Source organism: Adelges cooleyi, unplaced genomic scaffold (assembly GCF_023614345.1).
Source record: "Adelges cooleyi isolate 19-005CV unplaced genomic scaffold, UGA_ACOO_1.1 ACOO_flye_CR_arks_rails_tigmint_CR_PRNA_23, whole genome shotgun sequence".
Lineage (NCBI taxonomy): Eukaryota > Metazoa > Arthropoda > Insecta > Hemiptera > Adelgidae > Adelges > Adelges cooleyi.
The window spans coordinates 14,281,415-14,298,451 of record NW_026095893.1 but is presented as its reverse complement, the minus strand read 5'-3'; the positions used below and the strand labels follow the sequence as shown (position 1 = coordinate 14,298,451).

General features: G+C 28.3%; 2 protein-coding genes and 1 long non-coding RNA gene across 3 annotated transcripts in view; 2 read left to right on the top strand and 1 right to left on the bottom strand.

The window, feature by feature from the left end:
* Nucleotides 1-17,037, top strand: part of LOC126835626 (neuropeptide CCHamide-2 receptor-like) — a 108,225-nt gene that overhangs the window by 31,731 nt on the left and 59,457 nt on the right. Inside the window, exon 2 of the mRNA XM_050568329.1 lies at nucleotides 13,534-13,611. The gene's annotated coding sequence lies outside the window, so the exon portion shown is untranslated. The remainder of the gene's footprint in view (nucleotides 1-13,533; nucleotides 13,612-17,037) is intronic.
* LOC126835628 (farnesol dehydrogenase-like) overlaps nucleotides 1-17,037 on the top strand; it is a 216,733-nt gene that overhangs the window by 175,791 nt on the left and 23,905 nt on the right. The gene's annotated exons all lie outside the window — the stretch shown is intronic.
* LOC126835630 (uncharacterized) lies at nucleotides 10,468-15,231 on the bottom strand. Its single transcript, XR_007685230.1, has 5 exons — nucleotides 15,217-15,231; nucleotides 14,260-14,538; nucleotides 11,673-11,817; nucleotides 11,310-11,412; nucleotides 10,468-10,661 (listed from the first exon to the last, which is right to left on the bottom strand). It is a non-coding gene; the product is annotated as an uncharacterized LOC126835630 (long non-coding RNA).

Genomic DNA, 17,037 nt, shown 5'->3' with positions numbered 1-17,037 from the left:
TTAACTTTATTGTAATCAAAATCCACTATTATTTATGTATAACATTAATTAAAGGATTAAAATGTCACTGGAAAATATATTATGAGCAGTCTGTTTTATCTATAGTCTACGATTGATGATTTAACATTTATTTATGATACCTAACAATTGTAGTGGGTTTTTTTTAACATAATAATATTGTTGACATTTATAATATTCTTATCATATATTTAAAAAAAAAAAATTTTTTTGTAAACACATTTTACTTGTTGTATAATAAAAATGTATTACAATAATTCATTAATAATATTATAGAAAACATTATAAGCAACCTTCAAGTTAAACAAAAAAAACTCATATAAATATACATTGTTTCAAGTTATTTTCATGGTTTTGAGCTAGTTTCTAGTGTTCCCTGTCCTAAAACTACTTGACCAGCAGTTCTTTGATTCCATTGCGAAGACCATTAATTTACATTTTATTTAGAATCCCGAAACGATCACGAAACCGCTAACTTCTAAATAAAACAAAACAATGTTTATTAAGCGACAAAGTTCGGTGTTAATTTAAAGGGGAATTTTCTGTAGACAATTATTCAAAATCACTTCCTTGAACTTGAATAATGGTTTATTTACAGTTAGTTTTCACTTTGTTCATTATTAATTCGAGTTCATTTATAAAATGTATTTTACTTTACGGACAGTTTAGATTACATTATTATCTAATGGTAAATCACAGGCACAACGTATTAATATACTGATACATATACACCACTGATGCGGTTGATGTTAGTAATAAAATACAGATCCCGTGCTATCTCTTAATACAGCACTTACCGTGGAAAAATTATAATTTATTCCTCACAATGCATACGGAATTTATGAACAAATTGAACAATTCTACAACAACGTGTTTGCATCAGATGACAGAACAACCGTAATATTTCCATTAATAAACCCATTAAAAGTAAGTTGTTCAATTTTGATTAAGCTAATCAATACACTATAATTTTTCACGCCAGCACGATATAAAAAATTGTTTTGGAACTTTTTTGTTTTCATACAAATGTTGAATTCGATTTATTTAGCCTGGTTATACCTTACACAACAATTAATCCTCATCAATAGAGCTTACATTCTACACACAACTATATTTCATAGTGAATATTATATTATTACAACATGTTGTTTTATACGAAACACGACCTAGTTTTCCTAGTTTTTTAAATTTTGTTTTTTTAATTTGTTAAATACAAATCGAAATCAATGTTGTGTTATCTTGCTACAATAACAATAAAAAAAAACATAATGATTTAAAGTTAAACATTTATTAGTGTCAGTGTTATTATCAGCATTAATAATGCGTTTCGGCCTGAAATACATTTATGACCGCGATAACCATGGCTGAAATAAGTATTGATATTTTATCGCAAGCTCCAAAATTTCTATCGATTTGCGTATCTACAGATAAAGCTTAAATCATGACATCTTAATTTTCTACAGTATGGACAATTACTTATGGAAGAATAAATTATAGTGTTTTTGGCATTACAGTTACACATACAAAATGAAAAATAATTAATAAGTAACAAAAAACTAGCGTTATGAGAAGTAATGGCCAATTCAAACTTAAAGCGGCTCACCTATAAGCAAGTAGCTGCTAAGTACTACTTAATAAACGAATTATTTATAGTGTATATACCCTGTGTTTTAAAAAAAAAAATCATAGACGTATGAGGAATATTTTCCGATAAAAACTAATTGTGTTTCATGTTACCAACGATGTCAAGTTTGTTGTTATTGGTCTATTGACTTAGTGTCTGTTAAATAAAATAGAAAAAAATTGACGGTTTATTGAAAATGAACATATTAAGCACAGTCATTGGCTGATAGTAGATGTAATACAGCTTAGACTGACCAAACGTTAAAAAACGCTTGGGTCTACTGTCTCTGACGTCATGACGACAAAGGAGACGATATTATTATGTTTGTACGAAAACCACTATTAATGTTTATCTTAAGACGTTTTATATGTACATGTACTTTTTTTTTATCGAACTCAAAATCTTCTTAAAGATTTTTTTAGGAGAAACGCCCAATGACAAATTAAAAATAAAACCCGCCTTAGCAGTCGACATGATGCGACGACCAGATTTTTGTCGGTCAAAAATATATTTTTCGTTACAAAACACGAAAAACTCACTCCTCTTGCACTTGGCTGTTATTCTAGTTGTTTTTTCTGCAGTTTCTTTCTAACCTTTTTAAGGACAACCAATACGTATCAGGGAAACCCATCAGATATTCACGAAATGAGCAAATACGGGCTTTCTTGTCAGTGGCACGGTTCAAAGTTCCTTCCCACACTCTCACCGCACTCATAATACAACAAGAACATATCTTGTTTACCGTGTTTGTGCGTATCAGTTACCTACTATATTGTATATAGGTACATCGATATTCTATAAAAAAAAATCTCTTCTTTTTAAATGACCTCCAAAACTCTTCTTATAGCAGTTACAATAACAGTTAAAATATCATGTCGTTGTTGGCATAGAAAACTCAAACCATGTTTAATATATTATTTGCTATGTACTGTATACTTCCACCCCGGCGAACAATATGAGTCCCTTGACGATTTTTCTGATATTAAAGTTATTAGGGAGCTGTAAAATAATATATTTGCCGCCTGAAAAACAAAATTTTATTTTAGTAAAAACAGTCGAAAGGAATGTATAATAATTTATTGTTCTAACAATTTGCTCAACATATTTAAAATAACGGCCTAAACCGCATATTTTTTCAAAAAAAAAAAACAAATTCGGCAATCTCTTATCTAGGATAGTGATTTACATTGTAAAATATGGCTGCCACACATGGAAAACTTGATTTAAACTTTATTCTTTATCATTTGGAATTAAAAGAATCTATTTTACTATTTGTATATGTTTTAAAAATTGTATGAGTTACATTAATTACAATTAATGAACATCGCCTCTAAAATAAAATATTGAGTATTATTATATTTGGCTTACCCGTAAATGCGTATAAAAGGTTTAAGTTTCTTACACCCTTTTTTGATTTTAACTACTTCAATTATTGTGTAAACTGCGGAAGTTTTTACTTGTTTTCTTTATCTAACATCGTCTAATGACGATGATAAAATATGATGTCAGAATATTCTCATGTTATGATTTTCAAATATTGTACTGAGGTTAAATTGTCAAATAATATCACGTGATACTGCGTTTAACAGTTCAAGTACGATTAAATTATTAAATACACATAACACTGTTATTTTATACACATGTCCAATTATGGTTAAAGGTATATGGAGGTCAGAATAACGATGTGGCAGGATTATTGTGGGAAAGGCGTGATGGAAAAATAACAGACTATAGTATATTATAACCATTAGAGTAGTGGCTCGGGATGTTCTGTAATAGGTCTACGGCGATACTACTGGATAAGAATATTATGAGAAATTCGTGCGAAGGCATGTGTCATTTTTACATAGTTAAAGTAGTCGTTAGAGCTCATTGAACAAAAACCGAATGGCCACTTGATTATGTTTTGTACCGTAGATATTTTATTAAATACACCACGCATGGAAACCAAATTATGTTACCGAAATATGCGCGAAAGAGACAAGAGATAAGTCGAGTATGTGTCTTAATCTTATCAGTTTGCCCAAACCAACTCTGTCTATTTTTTCGGCTATTGTTAATATTAATTTAGTTGTAATTTATCAATTTATTTTAAAAATAAATGATCTCAGACTGGGAGAGAAGCAAAGCGAAAGCGTCCCCTTCTCAGTCTGGGCGATACCATGACAAAAAAATTTACCCATTATATGTTTTTATATTAGAGTGACACAATATTGGTTTTTTTTCGCCGACCAATTTGTTTTAATACTTTTATATTCTATTATTTCTTCGAGACGCGGTGCGCAGACAGATGTTCGAAACAGACCAATTAAACATTAAAATTTTAACAAAACCTATTAAAAACAAAACATTTTTCATAAAATTAGAATTCGTCTTTATTTATTATATTTTGAACAGGCGAAATTTAATTAAATTTAATGTTTTACTTACTTAAAAAATTAAACCTTTATTATCTTAAGAACAAGGCTATATTTTAAATGCTTACATTGTTTTTTATAACATGTGAACAATAATAATATATTGTTACTCGTTCTTTTTAAGAAAATATGTCATTCATTTTTAACATTTCTTATAGTTTTTTGAACACATTCATGATGAATTTACATTTTAGCGCTATCAACAGTTTAGTTTCATTAGTGACTAATTAATCACTTGTAATACCTGCGCAATGTCTGTACTGCGGTGGTTGACGGCAATTTTGCCCAAAAAAACACAAGAGGTATAAAATATTGTTTAATACATCCGGTAAAGTTCAAAAGTTTCTTTGCCATCGTGATGAAAGTAGCTAATTGAAGAAAATCTTAATTTGTTTAAAACATTTTTGTTAAGGAACTTTAACACAATAAAGTAAAATTATAAAAACGTAATAAGTAATAACTTCGATAACCTTGTCAAACCCAGTCTCTTTCTCAGCTTATTTCGTTCCTCGGTTTAGTTTATGTATCTAGTGTACGATTTTTGAATTTAGATTACCTATTAAAATTGATATAATATTGCAACAGCTGTTGGTGAAATGGTGTGACTTAAAACGCTTAGCTGGCATTTCAACCGAATCGCCGACATTTTGTTGGACGAAAAATGCCAAGCACAAAATGTATCATCCAAAGGCTAAAGCTTAATTCTAAAATACTGAAACTTTGTACGTGCAAAAATTCAATATGTTAAACCTTTGTTCTAGCAAAATAATAATATTATGGTAATCATTCATTATGACTTTTTTTTTTTTTACTTTGACCGTCTGCTAAAGTTTTGAGATTTTACAATAAAAACACTGCCGGTCAATGTACTTAAATCAAATTACTTTATTTGACTATAAACAAAGCTGCCGTCAGTGATTTAATATTTTTAAAGGGCAAATCAACCGTATCCCGTTAAATAAAGTCGATATTTTCTCCCAATGGCCTAACCTTACCAACCGTTACAAATCACAATAATTCATCTTCAGCTAGAGTTGTTTACTTTTGGATTCTAAGGTACATTAATTAAATGCTCGGGGATCGATTTGGGTGTCGGAAGGCAACGTTACAAATAACAAGTTGTTACAATATTTTTTTTTGTGCCTATATGGACGGTGATAAAGTTTCAATTTGCTCGAGTCAACCTATACGTTATCGATACGTTGAGTTAGTTTTCAAACTAATCGATCACTGTGAGTCACTGAAGAAATCAAAATTGAAATAGAAAAAATAACCGACGAAATAGTATATTTTAATACCACTATATTGTGAAAACATCAATATTTTTTTATGGGATTATTAGGTAAATAAATGTCTTTTAAAAATTAACAAACTTGAATATTATTAACAGGTTTTATTACAATGAAATTTTTTTCCATTCCAACTGCTTCTATTCACACCAGTCGGAGAAATATTCAAACACAATATTATATTTTTTTTTCCTGAACGACTTTTGCGTACTTCAAAGCATATTATGTTCTTTTTGCTTTGGTCACGTTGGACATCGTAGCATTGTGCCTTCTTTGAAAATCATAATCTGTTTCCTCAGCTCTATGTGTATTCAGTAAATTAAAATGATATTGTACACTGTGATGTTACTATTTAAGTTCCAATTAAAACCACATTTGCTTGTAATTTTAAACTAATGAATAAAGTCATGTTTTTTTAGGCCATTATATTTTATATATATTTTTATCATTTTTTAGGCATGTAATACACCAAATGCTCCAAATAATCGTTGTGTTTCGTTCAACGTCGGGTGTCGAACTTACTGTGTATTTATTTGTAAAAGTATTGCATTTACACAAATACCTACATTTTGTGTATATACATATTATATTTATAAGTACGTATATTTATATATTGCAAAATCAGTGTATCCCCCTGCTAAGCGTACTAAAGCGAACTATAAGTTATCTCACCTGTATCCTCCGTATAACCCAAGAGATAAGTTCAACTTCCGGACACGCATCCCTAAACGCACGTTTAATGAAGTCCGCGTATTCGCTATGGTCAAAGTGTTCGGCCTTGAAAAAAGTTTTTCGTCACAGACCGTTAACCCCTGTTCTTTGAACCGAAAACAAATGCATTATACTTTTGAAGATCTGGCTGTACCTTTTGATTGTACTTAAATACGATTTATTAGATATTAATAACAAATAAACCAAACCGTTTAAATATGCATGTTTATTACTGCGTTTAGAAATTTCAGAAGTATACTGTGTATACAAATTATACTTAGTTACGTTTTAAAGCCTAAAATAGCTAATAATGAATTTTATCATAATCGGTGTTTCGTTTAGGACTTTATAGTTATTGACAAACACTTCAAAAGCCAAAATATTATTTTATTTTTATGGAAATTTTGCTGGACTATTGATTTATGTTTCAAAATAATACAATTCATATTTTGACTGGCCATTTGTTTATTTATTTTTTTTAAACTTTATAATTTATATTTGCTATATTTAAACCATTATGAATGAACGCAGTACAATATTAAATTACATTATAACATCGAAGATGTTAAATTGTTTACAGTAATCATAATTGTGTAGTGTACATTTAATTGAATTCCATAATTTAAAGTAAGATTTAGCGTTTTCCGCTTATTTGTATGTTCTGATCGGTTCGAGATCTTAATTAACTCACAGCACAAAAAAGGGAGTTTTTGCAGCCGTCTGAGAAGGTCCAAGTGAATCTATAGGCTTCCGAATTAACGAGTGTGGGCTCTTCTGAAAAAAACCTGAACTCGGACACTCGAAAGCCTATATAGAACTTTTAGACCTTTCTAGATCGTGGGAACTCCTTTTTTTTTTGTGCTGTTGTAGCGTATTCTAGCTTCCATTGTACATAATTCATAATAAACACTCAAACAAAAACTGTTTAAGTAATCTAAAGATTATAAGGTGAAATTATTACCATCATAATTAATAAATAACAACCTAACACATGCAACATGACATAACTGCTGTTAAATTGCCTACCCGAGTCGCCGTACCACAAGATAAATTTAGAATACCAGTTATTTAATACAAAACACGATACTTTTCCAAGCCCTACAGATACTTAGACTAGTAATCCAGATTTCAAAAACTTATCCTAGTTACTGGCCCGGATTACATCGTTTTAACTATTTTATTCTGTAAATTAATTCCTTTTTAATAATAATAAGTAATACTAATATGACGTATAGCATATTGACACATTAATATCATTGGTATTGGTCGGTTTTGTGTTCAAATGTATACTTTGTATGTACTCATTCTGTCTATAAACAACAAATACAGTGACAAGCAAAAGGTTTAATTATCTAAGTGCAGTTGCTTTTGACCCGTCATCGGGCTAACATCCTTGTCAGATTAAACCCCTAACAGTGCGTAAAATTACTATTTTAAAAACCACTGAACTTTACATAGCTTTATGACAGCGTTTTTTTTTTTGTGCTAGCGGTTAAATAGAATTTTACTTTCTAGAACTTTTTATGAAACGTATTTATCCTTTATAAAAATTTTAAATCAGTTAGGATTAATAATATTTACATGAATAAAACTATTGTCCATGTCTTGAAAGAAATATGTCAAACAAACTTCAAAACCAGCAAAACTTTTTTTAAAACGGTTATTTCTTAGAATAGAATCATGTCACCGAACATATTATTATATTATTGCTAACACAAACAGAATACGTTTGTCGAATCTATTAGGTTGGCTTGAACTGTTGTATTGTCCTCCAGTACCGTACGATTTTAATTTAAAACGCAGTTTACTAAATAATTATATGAAATCTATTATACTAGAACATAATATTAGTATGTGTATATACATAACAGTCGGGATGTTGAATATATCAAAATATACCATCATTATTAAAAATTATTGTAAGGGCGCCAAAACCGTATTGTTCGGGATTCTGTTTTATATTAAAGTTTTTTTCCATCGTCCCTAAAGACCTGCCTACTCGGAATTCGTGAACCTAACCGAAACAATTGTTGAATGCCAAAAATATCATCATTCAGGACAACAATAACGCTTTCAAACCATTGTGGAAATAATTCCATATCGTGTTTTTTTTTTTATCGCACTCCACTCGACCCAAATACACGTCGTCAAATCATTATTCTATTATTATTTATTGTTATCCTCGACTGGCAAACTGTAATTATTAATCTACTCCGTCAAAATTCAGAGATTATAATAGATCGGCACTTCATGACCAACAACAATTAAAATAATATCAATGGTGGTCGTATTGTGAAAAAGTTCCTCTTCTTACGACAAAGTATACAACCCATTGGTCAGTAGTAAAATTAAAATGTATATACATTCCGGAGTACGGTAGTAAAAACATTAACTCAATTAAAATTTTTAAAGCATTAATGAAGTAGTACTTTGAGTTCACTACTGAATACTGACTTAAAAAGACACAAGTTATTTTACATTATTACACGTTACCATAATAATGTTATGTGGGTTGACAATACATCGTTTAATGGAACAGTTGGTAAATGCGGCACAATGAAATCAGGTCGACTTACAAGTACAGAATAATCCATTTTTTCCGTTTAGTAAATTATTTACATAAAAATACATTTGCAGTTGGACGTCTTGCCGTTTGAGTCAAGATATTAAACGTTGTTGCAACATCATCGATTTTTTACCCTACTATACCCAGCTTATAACTGACAAAATACCCCACTACACTTTATCAAATTAAGTACATCAAAATTATGATTGAAGCGTATTGAAGTGTCGATATAACAAAACTAAAATGCAGAATTTTTAGACACCGATTGTGTAGGTAAACTCGTAAATTATTACATTATAAAATATACATCATTATTGCACACTCATTGGAATATGATGAAACTGTTTGTTTTAATTTCTTAATTATTATCAAAGCATTATTTTGTACGCCGTACCGAATGACTTATCAATATCGGCTTTGATAGGATTTTATTCAATTTGATAATAGTCTAGAGACCTCTCAGTAGCTTAGGCAATAATATTGTATGCGGTTAAATAGTATTCAGTTATCATTAAACTAAGCCATTAATATCTGTAACAACTGTGAATAACTGTGTGTATGTCGAATTTTGGTAAAAATTGACTAAGTACGCTTGGATGTAGTCCGAGGCACACCTTGAATAAATGTCCAACTCGTTGGACCAACAAGAAAATCTTGAGAGAGATGTGAGTTATTGGCTCAGTTGGGATTTATGGCAGCTGGTCAAAGTCGCTTCACTGTAAAATCACTGAAATCTACTTACACACTTATTTACAGTTGTTACAGATATTTTACATGTTATAGTTAGTTGATGTTAAATAAAATGCATACAAATTTAAAATAAGTTATTATAACTGACAATGTTTATCGTATCGAAAATATTGTTTAATAATATTTCAGTTGTATTGTTATTCGTGTAAATTAGTCATAACGCTGTTTTCATCTAAAATAATGCGTTATAAGCATACGGATCGTGCTTCAACGGGTCCCGGGTTTTGGTTTCTGTTGCTACTCAACCATAATAGCAATAATTGTTTGCTTTCAAGTTTAGAGTTAACTAAACTATTTCAATCGCTTAATTGATTCACTGACTAGACGATAATAGTTTCTGATAATTTCGAATCGCCTAAACATCACACTTACAAACATACTAAAAGTAAACTTCTTGACTACTTTATTTTACACAACAGGTTTTATACACCGTCTTGACTTTTTTTGACAGTCACTACTAATTATATATCTTCTAAAATCTCCATATCCCAAAATGTTATATTAATAACATCTACATTTGTATCAATGAAAACTAATTAACGTTTAAAATCAAAATAACTACATAAAATCTTCTTGGTAAATTAATTGTGTCCTAATAATGTATTTGTACAATTTGTTTATTCTTAAAAATATTCATTATAAACTACACATACACGTATATTTGTACTGTTTACCTACACAATACAATTACAATGTTTGCTATGTTATTTTCAATTTTTGATTAGCTTTTATGTAAAATCAAACTGTGTAATTTTTAAATACAAATTATATAAAAGTCATCTCCATTTTGGTTTTCTTCTTTGAGCTAAATCGTTTTTGTTTTTCTGATTAGTTAAAACAATAAAAACATATTAAACTGTAATACAAAACATCGCAAACAAACATTTCTTAGAAACGTCTATTAAATACCATTTTGATACATTATCATAGCATATTGGTTAGAAACGATAAACCTGTATAAAATATATGGTCGTCAAGCTCAAAAGTAAAAATGTACGTCCATAAGAGATCACTACAGTGATCGTTTTTGCAATACAAAACATTACTTCCGGGGATTAATTTTTATAAAGAATTGGATGAGTAAAAATACAATTGTACTTGATATAATTCAATATATTATTTAAACGTGAAATCATAATATAGTTATATGGTACAATGTAACATTTTAATCAAAACATGAAGTATTTATTTAAAATAGTTTATAACGTAACATATAAAATAATAAAACTGAGATTTAATGGTATATTTTTAAATTATATTAATTTATGCCAAGCAATGCAATATTTCTGAAACAAAATAGTTTTACAATACAATTAATTTTTAATTAATAATTATATTAATTAAAATACATCGTCTAATAGTTCATAAAATAAAATTATTCTACGCGCCTAAGAATCCAAAAATGGAACCAATACAAATACAATTTTAACCACTTTTAAAAAATAAATTTCCAATAATATTATAATAAAACATAAATTAGAAATAACTTATATATTTTAAATTTCAATCCCTGATAGTTATGTTTAGAGTAAGTTAAAATTTGATAGGATTACAGAGACAGACAAGAGTACTTATTAACAATTTGGCCTAATTACTTGAAAAGTTATACTTCAAAAATTCAGCCTAAAAAATTGTTTATTACGACACTATTCTTTATCCGGGCTTATAATATCGCACGTGTGTTTTAAAAGTAACACAAGTCGAAAATTAATGTTTTGAGAAAATTGCAGAAATTTGTCAAGTGAGCTTTGCTAAAAACCTTTACATAAATCGACTGCTGCTTTCTTCTTAACAATAAAAAGTTTAAATCCAATTTTAACTGTTTTTTTTTATGTATAAAAATTGAGCCATTAATGTGCATTTAGTAAAAATATCACGGTGGCTTGTTATGTATGCCAATCATATTATAATAAATTGTTAAATTGCCCACTTACATTCATAGTTCACCGGCATTATTTCTTTGAACCGGGTCATAAGATTTTTTAAGTAATTTGTTTAACTTCTCAAAGTTAACGTCATTGTTATCGCCGTCATTGCCTAGAAGCACAATGTTTAATACGAAAACATAAATAAAATATAATATATTAAGTTAATTAAGGGAGTATACAGACATACTGTAGTAAATATGTATACAAAACAAGTGTGGAGTTCTACTACCAGTTAAGTAGTCCCATTGTTAATCTAGTATATATATATATATTAAGTGAAATGGCATCAGACGTTTCTTAAATTAGTGAAAATTTACAGAAATGTCACTAAACACCACTTAACATTTAATTCTTCATAGATATTATTACCGTCAGTTTGCAGAATCTTTTGAAATTCTTCCATATTTTCTGGCGTTAGGTTTTTTGTTAAATTTTCAATAGCTTTCATCATTTCATCTATAGACAATTCCGCATCTTCTTCCTTGGGGTGAGACTTGTATGCACTTGGGCTTGACTATGGCAACCAGATAACAAATCATAATTAGAATGTAACAAGATGCCAAAATAGTGGGAACGGAAAGGTCTCAGGTTTTCAGGAATTATTATAACTGAGAAACTATGATCACACTCGAATAAACTTCGATGCGAAACTGTGTATGGTAAATGCTATTATATATATATATATATATAATTATATATCAGGTAATTCTTTTAACGTCATACACTTAAAAAAAATTGCAGTTTTGTTGTGTTTATTTTTGAAAACATTTGTATTTATGTTGTAGTACAATATTAGGCAATACAACATTTTTATATTGTTTAATATTTGCTAGAGCTTCATCAAACTCTTGAAACTTAAACGGTAATATACAGGATGATTTTTTTATCATGGGCCACTCAATATCTCATAGGATTTTAGAAATTAAAATATTTTTTTTCATATCATTTTTATACAATGTAATCTCAATTTTTCACAATTTTTTTTTGTTTTTACCCCCTCCCAACTTAGTTTTTTTGACAGCAACTTTTGAATTTTAAATGGTAACGTATATAATTTATTAAATTTTTTAAATTAGAATAATGTACTAAAAATTTTGACTGATTGATACCCTGTTTTGGACAACTATTTTTAAAGTTATAAGAGTTTTAAAGTTATGATGGGAGGGGAAGTGCGGTTGGAAAATGTGCGGATAGTTGTTGAGAAATGTGTGTAGATAAAAATTACTCTACTCTTCACCTTTTTGAAACATCAATAACTTCAAAAATAATTATCCAAAACTGAATATCTACCGGTCAAAATGCTTAGTACATTATTCTCAATTAAACAATTTAACAAAATGTATGCACTACCATGTAAGTTTCAAAAGTTGCTATTAAAAAAAAACTAATTTGGAAGGGGAGTAAAAACAAAAAAAATATGAAAAACTGAGATAAAATTATTTAAAAACACTTTGAAAAATAAAATGTTATATCTTATTAAATCCTGTGAGATATTGAGTGGTTCACGATAAAATATGATTACCTGTAAGCTACTATTTAAGATTCAAAAGTTGATAAAGCTGTAGCATAATATATATATAAAAAAAATAAACATTTTAATATTGTCTAATATTATAACATAAGATAAACAAAAAAGTTAGACAAAATACAAATGTGTTTTTTATTTTATTTGAGTTTCCTCCAAAACAAAAGTGTAACTTCAGATATTTGAATTTAAAAAAAATTAGTTAAGTATATAATAGTAAATACGTATTACCTAAGTTGAAAATAATCTAACGAAATGTTAACCAGTCGATTAAAAAATGTATAATATGGCAAAATATCCGATATTTAAAAAAAACTATGTCTTAGAATTCATTTTATCGCCAATATCAAAATAAACAACATATTATAATACATTAAATAAGCAATTGTTTGTTTAGAATCAGAGCTGATTTTGTTTACTTAACATCTTTGACAAAATTTTTAGTAGATGTTGAAGTCTTAATACATATGAGCAAACAAATATTGAAGAATGAAGTCTAAAAATTAGGTACCTGAGAGTTTGAGTTAAATAATAAGAACGATCAAGCTGGAGTTAGAATTACGTTGTGTTTCAAAAGCTGACTTAATATTATGAACACTTTTAAGTATTCAAAATATTAAAACAACTTTAAATATTAGGTATATTATATTATTTTATAAGCTATGACGATATTCACAAAATAATGAAATTTATATATATTTTTAGAGCAATCGCATATACGGTCGTCGACTCAATTGATCTCAAATCAGTTAAAATACTAGATTTCGAACCTGGTACTATCGAGTGAGTAAAAATATATTATACCGTTATACTTTTTCATATATACATTTTTTTTTTTTTTTGAAAATGTAGAAGATAATATACAATTATTAATATAATATATTATATTGTTGATAAATTTACATTAGATTAGAGAAATTGTAATGTACTCATAGTTTTATATGTATTAAGTTGTTACATAAAAAATATTAATATTGGAGGGAGACAGAGAGAGATTGTCGAAATCGGTTCTATATTAGGCGAACCGCGAATGGGAACCGTTTGAATCTTAAAAAAAATAGATCTACAAAATTGTTTTTAGTCCCATAACTATGTGTCTCAAAATGTTTGAATTCTACATTTTTTTAAGTTCAAACTTTATACTTATTACGCTTTAATATTGAACTAAGCTATCTAATTGTATCTCATTTTACTTATATTTTACAATACTATTATAAATACGTCAACGATCTAGCATTAAATATAAAATGATATTTCAAATTGTTTTATAGAATAGAATATTGTTGATCGGTTAAGAAATCCAAAGAAAATAATTTGATTATCTCAACACGATCGGCAAGTTACTTATTTACTAATAAGCAACCTATCATCTACTTTGTCCATGTTGTATAATTATTAAACAATATAAAAAAATAAAACTGTAATATTTACTGTATCCTCTGTAGAAAATTCAGAAGTCTGCACGGTTTCGGCATCATAACATTGCACGAGACAGAATATCACACAGAAAAAAAGAGTAGTATTTTTTGAGTACATTTTGGTTTTTAAATGATCCACGATATTGCGTTAAGAAGACTAAAAACACAATATTGCGAGTGAAACGTTCCAAAACCATTCGACACTTTTTTCGTGTTTACTTTGCTAGCAAGACCACATTTTATTTTAACAATATGCAGTTCAAATACCGTGTAAAGACAACGTTCTTAACTGCTGTAATAAAAAATATTCACCGACTTTAAAAAACCTTCTGTTGAATTTAAAATGTGTTATTCCGTGTTTTAGTTTCGGTGTATCGCATATTTTAAAAGTTTAAAATATAGAATATACAGGGTGATCGGTTTAACGTAAACCACACTTTTTTTTAAAAAAATATATCGAATAAAATTAAAAATAATGTTTTTCTAACAAATTTAATTGGTCAAAAGCAGGTTTTTGAGTAATTATTTTTAAAGTAATTAAAGCATAACATTTAAAACGAAAGGTGTGAAAGGAATACGGACGAGTAATTTTCGTAGATAAAAATAATTCTACACTCCACCCATGCTCCTGTCTTATATTTTAAATTTCAATATCATAAAAAATAGTTATTAAAAGCTGGTTTTCGACCAATCATTATATTTAATCGAAAATTCCTAATTTAAAATGTTTATAACGTATATATTATGCCAACATTTAAGTTACAAAAGTTGATACAACTCTAAAATTTAAGAAAGTACTTAAAATGCCACAAAAGAAAAACTACAAAATTGTAATTATTCTTAGAAAATACGAGTTTCTTGCATTTGATTGACCAATACAATTAAATAGTAAAAATTACCACCTATTTTTCTAAAACTAATGCTAATACTAATGCTACATAGTAAAAACAGAATTTTAACAAATATTTACAATTTCAAAAACGAATACAATAGTAAAATGAACCAAAAGTCTTCGTTTTTTATCCACTACAACTAATAGAATTGTTTTATATTTAAAAAAGTGATAAAACCTCATTTTAATGGCAGTGGATATTAATTTAAACTATGTATTTTATATAAAAGGTTATCTCAAGGTTTTGAGAATTTCGATGAATCATTAAATACCACAATATTATTCACTGTCTACAAAATTACTATTATAATCATTTTTTTTCTTCTACTTTTTGATAATAATAATTTCAAATAAATTATATTATTAGTCGCCATTTGAACTTAGATACAAATCTATATATTTTTTTTAACGAGTGTCTAATACTATATTATGATACACACATTACCATTTTTTTATGAATAACAATCCGATCGTTTAGAATAAATAATTCGAAAAACGGTTAAAATCTATAACTAACTTCTAAGTCCCGATTTAAAGGCCTAAAGAACCGTTTAAGAGTATTAATTTATAAGTTATCGCGAAAACCGATATTAAACTATACAATTTTTATAGTTTTATCGATTTATTAAATCCGAATGCTACATGTAGGTATTATTTATTATTTATGCGTGTATTTATTCACATAAATATACTTCAATACGTGCAACTGAATATTTTATAATATCGACCCATTAAATTCCTTCACACTAAACTGTCATCATATTATTTTAACGATAATTGGTATTTATTTATATTAAATCTACTTAAGAAATGTTAATCATATTTCCAAACGAATCCTAATTGTCTGCACGGTTCGGTTATCAAATAACAGGCTTAAATCTAAAATCCAAACAAAACCCCTCTCAATCAAAAGTCTCTACTTCTTCCCAAAACCTCTTACTATTTTAGCTTTAATTTTTGTTTTGACTCAATTTTTTTAATTGTATATAATTGGTGTATACTGTTACCTTTTAGAATATTCATTTAGATTTTAAAGATGAAGGAGGAATATTTTAAAGTTTGAACTTCAGCGTACCTTCTGGATATAATTTCTGAATGACTGATGTGCTGCTCGAATATATCATTGTAAGAGCCATTTCAAAATGATTTTGTTTCCAGAAGTAAAAATAACATCATTATAAAATCAATACACTCTTTAAGCTCTACATTAAAACTAAGATATATAATAAAAATAAATTTCAGTATTACTGTAGAAATTTGGGTTGTAATAATAATATTATAACATCATCATAAAATAGCGAATTTGCATAAGCAAAAAAGAACTCTATTTAATGTAATTATTATGGTAATAATGCTTACTGTAATAATTTATTTCTTTTCACTAAGATACAATATTATGTTTGGGACCGATTCATCTTAAATATATACGAGTATATATAAAAATAAGTCTATCTATGTGTGTATTTATAGGCGTTCGAATGGCTGCACTTATTTTGATCAAACTTGGCACAAATAATATTTGGAACGTGGAAAGTGCATGCGTAGAGTACAAATCTCCCTCCGGTATTTTGCCTCCCCCAGAACCCAAAAGGCGACCAACAAAATAGAAAAATCGAGATAGAGATTTAGTTGAACAGCAAATCGGGGGATTTTCTACTGATTGGGTATTTAGTATTTACCGTAGATAAGAGTGGGTCAAGAGCATGGGGAGGTATGGAGGGGGCCTAAAATAGAGAACTTTGAAAATGGATGTATATATGTGTGTGTACGTTGAAGCATAACTCTGGGAAGTCTGGAGCAGTTTAAATCATATATAACTTCGAACTTGGAAAAAATCCTATGAGTTTAGACACCACTCATACTCCAAGGAGTGGGGAGTATAAGAAGATGATTTTTAAT